Source organism: Marmota marmota, unplaced genomic scaffold (assembly GCF_001458135.2).
Source record: "Marmota marmota marmota unplaced genomic scaffold, marMar, whole genome shotgun sequence".
Lineage (NCBI taxonomy): Eukaryota > Metazoa > Chordata > Mammalia > Rodentia > Sciuridae > Marmota > Marmota marmota.
Window position 1 is genome coordinate 3,104,553 of NW_026000316.1, and position 13,247 is coordinate 3,117,799.

General features: G+C 32.4%; 1 non-coding gene across 1 annotated transcript; it reads right to left on the bottom strand.

The window, feature by feature from the left end:
• Positions 1-12,816: 12,816 nt before the first annotated feature.
• LOC125614491 lies at positions 12,817-12,879 on the bottom strand. The gene has a single exon (XR_007345071.1). It is a non-coding gene; the product is annotated as a small nucleolar RNA SNORD75 (small nucleolar RNA).
• Between the last annotated feature and the right edge of the window lie 368 nt (positions 12,880-13,247).

Genomic DNA, 13,247 nt, shown 5'->3' on the forward strand with positions numbered 1-13,247 from the left:
AGGATGTCCTCTTTCACCACTTTTATTCAATATAATCCTTTAAATTCTAGCTAGAGCAATTAGAAGATAGAAATTTAAAGGATATGAATTTGAAAATAAGAATTCAAATTATTCCTATTCGTTGATGACTTGATTTTATACTTAGAAGACTCAAAAAACTCCACCATAAAACTTCTAGAATCCAAAAATAAATTTCAAAATATAGCAAGATATAAAATTAACATCCATAAGTCAATTGTGCTCCTATATATCAGTGATGAATCAACTGAAAGAGAAATTAGGAAAACTATCTCATTCACATTAGCCTTGGAAACAAATAAAATATCTGGGAATCAATCTAACAAAAGAAGTGAAAGACCTCTACAATGAAAGCTACAGGACACTAAAGAAAGAAATTTAAGAAGACCTTAGTAGATGGAAAGATATCCTACATACTTGGATAGGCATAATTAATATTGTCAAAATGGCCATACTTCCAAAAGTGCTATACATATTTAATGCAATTTTTTTTTAAAATTCCAATGGCATGCTTCATAGAAATAGAAAAAGCAACCATGAAATTCATTTGGAAAAATAAGGCCCAGAATAACAAAAGAAATCCTTAGATGGAATAGTGAAGCAGGAGGTATCACAATACCAGAACTTAAGTGAAGTCAGCCAATCCTAAAAAAACAAATTCTGAATGTTTTCTCTGATATTAGGAGGATGATTCATAATGGGGCTGGGAGGCAGAACAAGGTGGATTAGACCAACTCTAGATAGGGCAGAGGGCTGGGAGCGGGGAAGGAGGGGGCAAGAGTGTAGAAAAGATGGTGGAATGAGATGAACATTATTACCCTAAGTACAGGTATGAAGACAGGAACCATGTGACTCTACTTTTTGTACAACCAGAGATATGAAAAATTGTGTTCTATATATGTAATATGAACTGTAATTCATTCTGCCATCATATATAACAAATTCGAATTTAAAAAAAAAACTAAAAAAAAAAGTTATACTACAGAGCTATAGTTTCTTTTTTCTTTTGGTACTGCAAATTGTACCCAGGGGTACTCTACCACTGAGCTACGTCCATTACCCTTTTTAGTTTTTTATTTTGAGATAGGGTCTTACTAAGTTGCCAAGGTTGGCCTCAAACTTTCAATCCTGCTGCCTCAGCCTCCTACATTATTAGGATTATAAGCCCACATGTGCTACTGCATCTGGTTTGAAATTATTTTCTGTTAAAATACAGTTCTTTATGCATATATATTGCCCTCTTTCTTAAGTGTACGTAGAAGACTATTACAAAGATCCAAATACCAGACATAAACTCTCAACAATGATTATTTATAAACTTGTAAGTTTTATAATAAAAAATTCTTTCAAGCCTGCAACTAAAAACAATTAAAATATGTATTACAAACTACTTAGGAGAAAATTTAAAAAAATATTGATACAGGGTTGATCATTGGGGAAGACATAACAAAGCAGAGTAGTAATATGGCCATTATAGAGAACATTATGGAGACTATTCAAAGAACAACCATATGACCCAGCTATGTCAATACTGGGTATATATCCAAAGTAAAGGAAATAAGCATACCAAAGTTACTTGCACTTCTATGTTTATTGTGGCAATATTTCACAAGAGTCAAACTATGAAAAGAACCTACTGCTAATCAACTCTGAATGAATACATAAAATTTGATATATATGTGTTGTGGTTTAAATATTAGGTGTCTTCCAAAACTCACATGTGTGACTGTGCAAGAAAACTTGGGTATGTGAGTGTTAACCTAATCAGTGCATTACTTCACTTGAATGGATTAACTGGGTGGTGACTCAGGCAGGTAGGGTGTGGCTAGAAGAGGTGGGTCACTGAGGGCAATCCTTTGGGTTATATATTTTGTTACTGGAGAATGGAGTTTTCTATCTCTGCTTCTTGGTGATCATGTCCTGGGTCATTTTGCTTTGATGTCCTGCATTACCTTGGGCTGTGAGGAATGGAGTCAGCCATCTATGTATTGAGACCTCTGAAACCATGAGTCTGAAAGTGAAATTTTCTTCCTCTGATTGGTTTTGTTGGGTCTTTTGGTCAAAAGAGCAAAAAAGAAAAAAAACAGCTGACTATAAAAACAAAATACAAAATGGGCTCTTGTTTAGACACAAAAAAGGCACAATAGAATGTTATTCTTCCATAAAAGGAATGGATCCTGTCATTTGCAGGAAAACAAATGGAATTTAAAGACATTACATTAAGCAAAGTAAGCTAGACACAAAGATAAAAATACCACATATTTTGTCTCATGAGGAATCTAAAAAAATGATCTTAATGAAGAATAGTGAATTCCAGAGATTCGGTGATATGATAGAGGGAATATATGATAACTAGTACCAAAGTACAATTACTTAAAAGCAATAAGTTCTGGAGTTTTACAGTGTAGTGGTGTGGCTATAACTCAGAGTAACTTACATATTATGTGGAAAACTAGAACACAGAAGTTCAAAGGCTCCTGTTATGGTACAAATATGAGGTGTCCAACAAAAGCTCATGTGTGAGAAAATGCAAGAACATTTACAAGTGAAATGAATGGGTTATGAGAATCTTAACCTAATCAATACATTAATCCCCTGATAAGAATTAATTGAGTGGTAAATGTAGGCAGGTATGGTGAGGCTAGAGGAGGTTTATCCTGAGTGTGTGCCTTTGGGATACATATTTTGTCTTATTGGGCAGAACTCACTCTCCCTCTCTCTCTCTCTCTCTCTCCCTCCTGATCATCATGTCCTGAGCTGATTTCCTCCTCCACTTCTTTTCTCCATGTTGTACCGCCTCACCTGTGTTCAGAACAATGGAGTCAGCCATCTACAGACTAAGATCTCTGAAACTTGCATCCCCCAATAAACTTTTCTCCTCCAAAATTGATCTTGTTAGGTCTTTGGATCACAGTGGTGAAAAAGCTGACTAAAACAACTCCAAATAAAGAAATTAGAAAAATGCTAAATTACCGTGATTTGATCATTACATATTATATAGATGTGCTGAAATATTACATTGTATTTTAAAAATGTTAATCAAAAAATAAAATCAATAAAATAAAATAGATAATATTTTAAAAAGCAAATCATAAAGAAAATTGTACTTGGGGGGTTTATATTATATTCTTTTATTTGCATGATTTATACCATGTAACTGTGATGTTATAAAAATTTATGAGATATCTATATTTATATATCTCCAAAGTGACCAAGATGGGATGTAGCTGCACAGATTGATCATGGTTTCATCCTGCATTATATATAGTCTGTCAATATTTAATTTTTCATTTAGCTATTCAAAACAAACACAAATTACATGCTCCCACAGATCTTTTTATGGATTAACTCTAATTTGAATCAAACATCAAAATTTTACAAAGAAGATTCTGAAGGAAAAAAGAAACAAATTTTACACACAAAAACACAATTGAAAACCTCCTCTGTCTCCTTATGGTATAAATTTTAAGCACAGTAGCTTTGGTTTAAAATCTCTTTCATTAATATAAGCCAAAGGATAAATCTATGATAAATATTTCTTATAATTTCAGTATTGTGAACACATCTTGTAAATTTTTTCTCAAAAGGATTGTAAGAATATACATATACTTTAAATAAAGTATAGCAACATGGAAGCTTAAATAGCCATAAAGGAAAACACAGTTTTGAATAAAGGGAGTTGCTGAAGAATTTTATGTTCTGCAGCATGAAAAGTTGTTAACATTTTACTTTTCCAATATATTGTAATATTTTATGTATTATTAGGATGTGTTTTGATGTGCATTCTTACTTTCTCTTTTATGTGCTTTATTTCTCTCCAAATATTTACCCAGAGTAGTATAAAATATGATTATCTATTCCCTCTACCATTTCCTGTAAATACAAATCCTTTTTAAAAGAAAATAAATATATTTTCAAGTATCTAGTTTTGCAGACCCCAGCAGTTTTATTGAACAGAAAATGTTCATTAGTATGCACTGATATGAAGACTATCTTACGGACAATTCCCAGATTGTTCCCTCTTTCATAAACAGATTGTTGATGGTTGATGCATAATCCATCTGAGCATTGCAATAAAAGGAAAATATCACAAAATGTGTATAGGGCTTCCTAGTAATGTGTGCCAAAAGTTCCAATAGTCAGAAAGGCAATATTCACACTTGCACAGATACAACTATATTCATTAGTTAGATTTAACTGATACCATTTACAAAAAAATTGACTCATGTTTTCTAATGAATAGATGTGCTTTAAAATAGGTTTTTAAGATTTCATATTTCTTGAGATTCTTTATTTAATTAAAGAAAAAATACTTTAGTTAATACTGAAATAGTACTATGGGTTTCAGAGTGTTTAGTTATTTTACCAGCACTAAAACATCCAGACAAAATGTAAGGAAATTCTGTTAATTATGCATATGTTTTACTATTTGATGCCAATCATCCAGATGTTCTAAATGTGAAGATATTTTGGCATGAAAAAAAGTGAAAAGAAACCCTGAAATTCTTGGCAGTTAATTCTTTATGTATTCATTTCATAAACATTTATTTTGCACTTATTTTATGAAATGTCCTATGTTAGGTGTTATAAAGGACATATAATTGTTCATGGATTAGCATCTGTCTTCAAAATCATTACTATTAGAAGGAATAAAATGTAACATGAAGACAGAATGGGTCTATGTATTAAGAGTTTACAATTTGTTATGAGCATGGCTGGATAAAAAAATACTTGTAAATTAATGAACAATGTAGTTTTTGATGGGAAATTAGTAAAAGTGAGTAATAGTTCTTATAAAATGATCAGGAATACAATAGAAAATATGTAGGAAAAGGAATATTATATACAAGAAAATACCAGTACACTCATGACTGATTTTAATCTGAGGGAATTAGTGAAAACAGGGGGACCATTTAGAGGACCTTTGTGAATGTCTTTACTAAATCTCACCTAGAATGACAATATCTTAACAAGACAGGGATAGACATAAAAGAACTTTTATTGTTGGTCAGAAAATTTGGCATGAAATCAGTAAAATATTAATTTTATTTCTAATTAGTCACAGCCAGAGCACTTAAATTTTTTATAATAGAGTTTAATAAATGCTGGGGTAAAACTCAGAATTCCTTTTCTGCCATATGAGAATTCCTAGGGAGTCACCACTCTCTCACTCTCTTTGGAAATGCTGTGATTGGAGATGACTTAAGTACAAAGTATTATGTATTATAACTTATTAATTTTCTCTTCATTCAGACTCAGTAATGGCTATTTCCATGAAACTAGAATTACTCTATTATGCCCATTTAAATATGTATTAGAACATGTCTCAGAACCCCAACTTCTCAATATTTATCTAAACTTATTACTAGGAATAGAAATACACAGCAACCTAAGTGACTCAAGTGTATATTATGTTTATTTTTTACATAAAGACATGTTTCACATGCTCTCATTTCCAGTGAGAACTCCTCTGATTTTAAGAAGTTAAAAACAGAGAGAGAGAGAGAGAGAGAGAGAGAGAGAGAGAGATGAGCAGAAAGAGGGGAAGGAAGGAAGGAAGGAAGGGGAGAGAATCCCATATTTGAAAGAAAGAAAAATAATCTAATATAAAATGTACTGATTTTTCAAAATGACATGAAAGTTTGAAACTTTAGGCACTAAGTATCTCTGTGCTAAAATTCACTTTACTTATCTATAAAAATTAAAATAGTGTTTTTAAAGCACTCTACCACTGAGCCACAACCCCAGCCCCAAAATAGTGATATTTTTAAAACATGTTATGTGTATGTATCAAATGAGACAATTGTTGAATGATATATTTCAATGGCTGAGACACAGGACACATAGAAGCTATTATTAAAAACACTCATAAAGTATAATTTTTAGGTGGTCTTTATAGGTGAATATGAGTAGGATGAGAGAAAAGACATAGTAAGGAAGAAGTGACTGTTCAACTTATTTCTAGAAACCAGAAGTATATTTGTTAATAGAATTCAAAAGAATAACAGGAAATATTTCTGAAAATTGACAATTCATCTAGTGGTTGATTTATTAATGTTTATTAATTAATGCACTGTAAACCAAAATTTTGCTTACTCTTTAGATTTAGATACTTTCTCTAGATACCAACAATATGAAATATATATTATAATGCCCATATTGGAAATTATTAATAATATGATTTTACAATGAATGATCATGATATTTTTATATATACAATTGGAAAAAAATTACTTCTGGTATTGAAAAGTCCTAATAGAGATAAAAAATGAAACAAAGACAAAATGTAGTTGTTTAAAATTGTATAAAATTGCTAGTGCTTGTAGCAAATACATATTTGAGTCCTTAGTTTAACCAGATGTTAATTCATAGTGACAAACGAACTTGAAGTACATATTAACATTTCAGAAATATATAGTTCCTTTAAATAAGACCTTTAAATATGATAAAATAAAATTTGTACTCAGGGATGGTGTGTGGCATACACTTGCCATTTCAGTGACTCGGGAGGCTGATGGAGGAGGATTGCAAATTCAAAAACCAGCCTTAGAAATTTAGCAAGGCTGTAAACAACAGAGAAGACCCTGTCTCTAAATAAAATATAAGATAGGGCTGGGGATGTAGCTCAGTGGTTAAGAGACCCTGAGTTCAATCCCTGGTACCAACAAAAGAGAAAAAAATTAAATGAATAAATACATATAAAATAAAATTTGTAATTTTTCCAAATATGAAACTCATTTACTTATTTGTACTTCTTATGATAATCATGGATTTTTGTTCCTGGTGATCATAGAACTCTGAATTTTTTAATCTTCATCCTATAAAATTTTCAGTATACCTTCCTGCTGTCAGCAGACATAATGCCAAGAAGAAATCTGATTGTGATAGTGATTAATAATGTGTTACTCTGCAGACTGTAAGTTTTATGATGAATTGCAGTTACAAATTTTCATTGCACTTTAATGGTTGATTTACTGATGTTTATAAAACGAAAGGTCAATTCAATAGTTGAATATAGTTGTAGTTGAATTGAAAGTGAATGAACACTTGTTAAAAAAGAAGGAAAGAATAAAGAAAATCTGACTGACAAGATCATAAAGTGGAAAAGCTGGATATATGTCTAATTGCCCTATTTTCTTCCAAAGGCCATAAACTTTGTCTCATTTTTTAAATGCCAGAGTTGCAGTCTCCCATATAAATATATTCCTAATACACAGTATCAAACATAGGAAGTCAAAGCAGAATCAAAATAGAACTGAATGAATCTCTTCTCTAAACATTAGCTGCTGAAAAAGTTGGAGAAGAATGTGAATTCAAACATTTTCCAGGAATAAATACATTTTTTTGCTGTTAAATAATCTAGAGCACTCTGATTTTAAGTATCTACATTTTGACAACATTCAAATTTCATTTTACTCATAATATAGGAAGAAAGAGAAGATACTATTTGCCAAAACCTTAAAGTCTGTCTTTGTGTTTAGCATTTATTTATTCTTTTCAACTTTCAGGTTTCTTTTGCTTAAGAATTTTTGCTTTAGTATATGAAGGAATAAGAAGCCTTTTACAGTGCTAATACATACCTCTAGCGTTTCTCAAGTTAGTAAAGTTACTAATTTTCATTGAATTTATAAGTTAATTTATTGATGTTTATAAAAGACTGCAATTTCAATTACTCAATAATTATAATTATACTTTTATCTCCAGTTTCAGTGTCAGATTAAGACAGGTTATCCAAAATGTGGAAATTTTAATGGGAAGGTTTTAAGTAGCATGTTCTCTCACAATAGTTAACAATTCAACTCAGGAACATTTAATTATTTAAGGTAATATATTGGTGTTTTACTTTGCAATTTACTATTTCCGAGTCCATATTATCTGAAGTTTGTTGTTAACTTACAAATTTCTGTCTAGTAAGAAAGAAAATGCCAAAGGTCATGTTTTATTGCCCTATAGACAGTAATTTTGTTTCTAACTCATCCATAGTTTCAGAATCCACCTTTTTTTTTTGCCTTATATAGTCCCTGTTCTTCAGTATCCATGTTGAGCTAGCTTTACTGTCTTGAAGTTTCCACATAAAGTATAAATCTATTCTATATTTTAAGAAGAGTTGCAATTTTACTCTCTGAATATTATAAAATTTGAACATCCCTTATTTTGGAATGCTTGGGATGAGAAGTTTATTTTTAATTTCATGTTTTTTTCTCTTTTCTTTCTTTTGTAGTACTTGGAATTGAATCCAAGGCCTTGCACATGCTAGGTGAGTATTCTTTACTGAGCTGCATCCCCAGACTTTTTTATATGATTTTTGAAATAGAATCTTGCTAAGTTGTGCAGGCTGGCCTCAAGCTTTACCACCCAGTTAATGGATTAATGTATTGATTAGGTTAATATTCTTATAATCCAATCATTTTAACTGAAAATTCTTGATTTTCTCACACATGATTTTTTGGGAGATACCTCATATCTAAATCATAATAACATAAATCAAATAAAAATTAAAAAGCTTTTGATAAATAATACTAATAACAGCTTAGTTTTCCTGTAACTGAAGATGTCAATATTAGAGAAATAATGACTAACGTATTTATTTATGTGATAGGAAAATTTAATTTGTAGCTTGGGAGGCTGAGGCAGGAGGATTGCGAATTCAAAGCCAACCTCAGCAATTTAGCAAGGCCCTAAGCAACTCAGTGAGACTGTATCTCTAAATAAAATACAAAATAGGGCTGGATTTGACTTAGTGGTCGAGTGTCCCTGAGTTTAATTCCTGGTACCCTGCCTCCAAAAACAAAAAGAAAAAAAGAAAAGAAAAGAAAACTTAATTCTACTATATATGACATATATGTGTTTTTGGAAACATCAATGTCTTTTATCCAAATACAGTACTTGAGGCAATCATAAAGCTACTGGCATTCAAAAGTATCCCACACTTTCACACTTCAAAATTTCTTCCCCTTTAAAATATCAATCAATAAGAAAAATCAAACTTTGTTGATCCCTTTTTAAAAAATGTAATGCTATAACAGAAGCAATGATGCCCCCATAAGTACAATTACCCAAGTTATGTTAGAAGAAGAAACAATTGATTTAAACAGAAAACTGATTATGATTGTTAAATTGCCAGTATATTTAATAATGGATGATATCAACAGGAAATCTTATAATATACAATGATCAATTGTTCCCTTGAGATATTTTTAAATGCCTTGAAGCACCTAATTCTATGCCAAGAATAGTGTAGTTTTTCACTAAGAAAAATTCATTATACCACTTTTCACTTCATCCTATGTGCTATTTTTAGTTTATTGTTTTATATTATCACTTAGTGAATTTAATTTGGGGGTCTATGAAGTTACTACCACCATTATCAGGATAAAGAAAAATTTCATCACATCCATAAACAGCCAGTTATTTTTTGCTTTATTGTTATATACTTTACCCATCCCTAATTCCTCTCAATTATTAATTTTTTTTCAATTATGATAGTTTTGTTTTCCAGATTCATATAATTGAATTAGACTACATGTAATCTTTAGAAAGTTTTATTCATGTATATTTTTTGGGGGGAATGCTGGGGATGGAACTTAGGGGCACTAAACCACTGAGTCACATCCCCAGCCCTATTTTGTATTTGGATCTTACTGAGTTGCTTAGTGCCTTGCTTTTGCTGAGACTGACTTTGAGCAGGCCTGTGCCACTGCACCCAGCTACATATAATCTTTTGAATTTGGCTGTTTTCTCTTATCGTAACACTTCATAATTTACCCAAGTTGTATATTATTAGTTTATTACCTTCTATTGCTGTGTAGTATTCCATCATTCAGTTGTATCATTGTTAGTTTTATCTATTTACCTCTTGAAGGTCATCTATATTTATTCAATTATGAACAAAACTATATATTCATTACTGTACATTACTTTCAGTAAACATAAGTTTTCACTTATCTAAGTAAAACCAACTAAGAGATGCCTTTCTGAGTAATACAGTAAGAATCTTTTGACTGTGTAAAAGAACTGTGTGGACTCTCTTGGTCTATCCAAACCCACCAAACAGCTGAGGAGGGTGTGCTGATGAATTCAAAAGGAGACCTCTGGAGACCAGCTTCAAAGAACTCTATCTACTTTATTATTGCATAGGCAAGCTCTTATGCATAATCTGTTACTGGGCAAAATCATTTGAGTGTCATATGATCCAATGAGCTAGGAACGTGGTTATGAGTGGCGACCAATGACCTAATAGGTCAGTGGCAGAAAAACAGGAGAAAAGAAACATGCTGAGCACACAAGGGAGGCCTTGTTACCATGGGAATAAGGCTGAGTGCAGTTAGTGTGCCAACTGCAATATCCAGGTTCAGTGTGCTGCACCCTGGGAGTCTCCTGCATAGGCAACCTAGGCTGCTTTCCAACTCATTGGCCCAACAGAACTGTCAGCCCTTTTTTTTCTAAAGTAGTTGTGTAATTTTGGTCCTCCAGTAATATATGAAAGTTTTAGCCATTTTTATAAGTTATAATGTTCAATATCTTTTTACACCTATTTTCTATCTATATGTCATCTCTTTTTAATTTGAGAGGTAAGGTGCTTACTGATTATTGAACCCAGGGGCAATTAACCACTGAGTCACACCCACAGCCCTTTTTATTTTAGACAGGGTCTCACTATGTTGCTCTGGGCCTTGCTAACTTGCTGAGGCTGGCCTTGAACTTCCAATCCTCCTCTCTTAGCCTTTCTGAGTTGCTGAGATTACAATCATTTCCACCTTGCCTGGTTATATACCATCTTTGGTGATGCTTTAAAGTGCCATTTGAAATATTTTGCCATTTTAAAAAATTGATTTGTTTCTTTACAGTTTAGGTTTATGAATTTATTGTTTTCTGGATATAAGTCCTTTATCAGATATATGGTTGCCAAAACATTCCTTCTAATCACAGACAGACAGACAGACAGACACACACACACACACACACACAAATAACTGTGTTTTTGGCAGAGAAAACTTTTTATGGTTTTAATTTTGATGAAGGCCAGTTTAGTTTTATGGAACATGTTTTTATTGTCATGTCTAAAAGCTCTTTGCCTAACCTTAGGTCACAGAGTTTATTTCCCCTATTTTTTTTCCTAAAAGACTTATTCTTTTATGTTTGCCTTTATATCTGTCAAAAATTCATATAGTTGTATTTATAACTCTCTATTTTTCATTGGTATTTATGTTTATCCCTTTGGACAAATCTTGATTAATATTGCTTTATAGTGTGTCTAAATTGGGTAGAATCATGCTTCAACAGTATTATTTTTCAAAAATATTTTTATATCCTAGTTTCTTTATTTTTTATGCATTTTAGAATATGCTTGTTGGTATCACAAAGTAATATTTATGGAGCACTGAAGGGAATTGCACTGAATCTAGGTCAATTTGAGGATACAATGTCTTTCCTATATTGAATCCTCAAATCTATGGTCAGAGATTTTTTTGTATGTTTTTCCATTTATTATGACTTTGATTTCCTTCATCACAATATTACAGTTTGGGGGATATAAAACTGCTATGTTCTGAATGTGTCCCACAAAATTCACATGTTGGAACTTAATTACCCATGCAAAAGTACTGGAAAATTAGGTCTTTTGAGAAGTGTTTAGGTTTGCCTTTGTGAATGGATTAATGATCTTATAAAAATGCTTGATGAGGAAGTTGGGTTACATTTTGCTTTCCAACCTTCTGTAAGAATACAGCATTCCTCTCCCACAGGGGATGCAACCTGCATAGCCCCATTATGAAAGTAGACACTAGCTCCTCATTGTAGAACAAACTTGCCAGTGCCTTGATCTTAGATGTTCCAACCTACCAAACTTTGGGAAATGAATATCTTGTGCTTATAAATTACTCAGTCTGTGGTATTTGTTATAATAGCACAGAACAGATTGAGAAATTGGAAATGATGTATAGGGTTGTTGCTATAACAATACCAAAAAAAAATTGGAAGTAATTTCAGAACTGAGACATGAGTAGAAGTTAGAAAAATTTTTTTAAGCAAATGCTGAAAAAAACTAGTATCACCATGAATGCAGTATTAAGGCAATTCTGGTGAAGGTACAGAAGAAATAATCTGGGAAATTCCTAGAAATTCTCTTCTGATACTAGGTGAGTAGACATGAACAGAATGTTAGTAGAAATATGGACTCTAAAGACCACTCTGAATTTTTTATTTTTAATTTTTTTTGCTCCAGGCTTTGAACACAGGGGTACTTAACCAATAAGCCACATGCCAGATCCCCAGCCCTTGTTAAATATTTTTTTTACTTAGTGAAAGGTTCTTGCTGAGTTGCTGAGGCTGACTTTGAACTCATGATCCTCCTGCCTCAGCTTCCTGAGCTGCTGGGATTACAGGCATGTGCCACCATATATAGCCTCAAATGAGGTCTTTTAAAAGAATAAAATTATATTTTGCAAACTGAGGGAAAGACCATCCTTGCTACAAAGTGGCAAAAAACTAGGTTGAACTATGTCCACGTCCTAGGAATTTGTGGAAGGCAGAATCTTAAGAGTGATGAACTAGAACATTTGGCAGAAGAAATCTCTAAGCAGCAAAGTGTTTGGAAAACTTCATGGCTTTTCATAGGTGCAAACAGTAAAAATTGAGAATAAATGATTTTAAGGTGTATTTCATAAGTAATGGGGAAACAGAAAGTAAAGACTTACAAAATTTTCAGCATAGTCATGTGAAGAATTAAAAGCATGTTTAGGAGACAAAACACAAAACCAAACATCTGACCAAGGGACATTTTTTCCTTTTGTTTTTTTAAAACTCAGAATAAATTTTTTTTGGAAATCTCTTCTGCCCACTACTCCTATACCTTCATAGGCTCCAAGGGGATCTTTTGATAGGGAGATTAGTGTAGCTAGAAGGAAACCAGATGTTATTCATCAACAAAATGGAAGAATTATCCCAAGGGCATTTCAGAGAAATTCAACATTGCCACACCAATCCAAGGCTCAGAGTGCTAAGGTCTTGAGGGAACAATTTAAAGGGAGGTGTCTAAGTCATCCTTGGGATCCCAGGGCTTCCTTCCCAAAGTCACAACAGGTCTCTGTTCCCAACATTACAGCAGAAAGTTTCTCCCAACACCTCAGCTATGATTCATGGGATCCTGATTGTGGCTCAGACCATTGCTTTGCAGAGCACAAACAATTAACTTTTGTGACATCATTGTGGTGCTAACAATTCAATAACAG